The sequence below is a fragment of the Eimeria mitis genome, genomic scaffold (genome assembly GCF_000499745.2).
Source record: "Eimeria mitis Houghton genomic scaffold, Emh_scaff3151, whole genome shotgun sequence".
In the NCBI taxonomy this organism is placed as follows: Eukaryota; Apicomplexa; class Conoidasida; order Eucoccidiorida; family Eimeriidae; genus Eimeria; species Eimeria mitis.
Window position 1 is genome coordinate 1,317 of NW_013571493.1, and position 773 is coordinate 2,089.

Here is a 773-nt window from a genome sequence, read left to right on the forward strand (position 1 = left end):
CGGTGCTGCTGATGCTGCAGCAGCAGCAACTGCTGATGCTGCAGCAGCAGCAGCAGCTGCTGCTGAGCGAAGCCAGGTTATGTTGGCTTTTTTCGAGGGACGAACGCCTCCACGGGAACGTCTCAGCCCCTAACTGGCAGCCCAGTCGGGGCGGAGGCGGTGAGGAGAAGCTTTTAGAGTTGAGTAGTTAATGCGAAAATAAACAAAACGGGTGGTGGCTGCTGCTGCTCTTTTGCAGCTGCTGTGCTGCAGCTGCTGTACTGCTGCTGATGGGCAGCAGCAGGAACTGGGGCTTCTAGCAGCTTTCTTCCCCTTTGGATCCTTCTGCTTCATACCATTCAAACTACGCGATCCGTAAATATAATATATGCAGTATACAGCATCTAATAGAATATGAATAATAAAATATATTTTTTTATATGGTCTGTATGTGTTTTTTATAGTGCATACTAAATATATAGTATACTTAACATTATATATATAATCTATATATGAAATATGTAATCAATACAATACATGTGGTGTAGTGCATACAGTAGAACATATAGGATATATAGATGGTCTATACAGTCCGTATAGTATAGATATAATAGTGTATGTAATAGAGTATATATGCTCTGCACAATACCTTATATATAGCTCGATGATTAAAATATATCGTAAGCAATTGAGATAATATATATACATAGTATGTAGTACATATTCGAAATGTATTAGCCATAGTATTGTATATATATATATATATATATATATATATATATATATATATATAT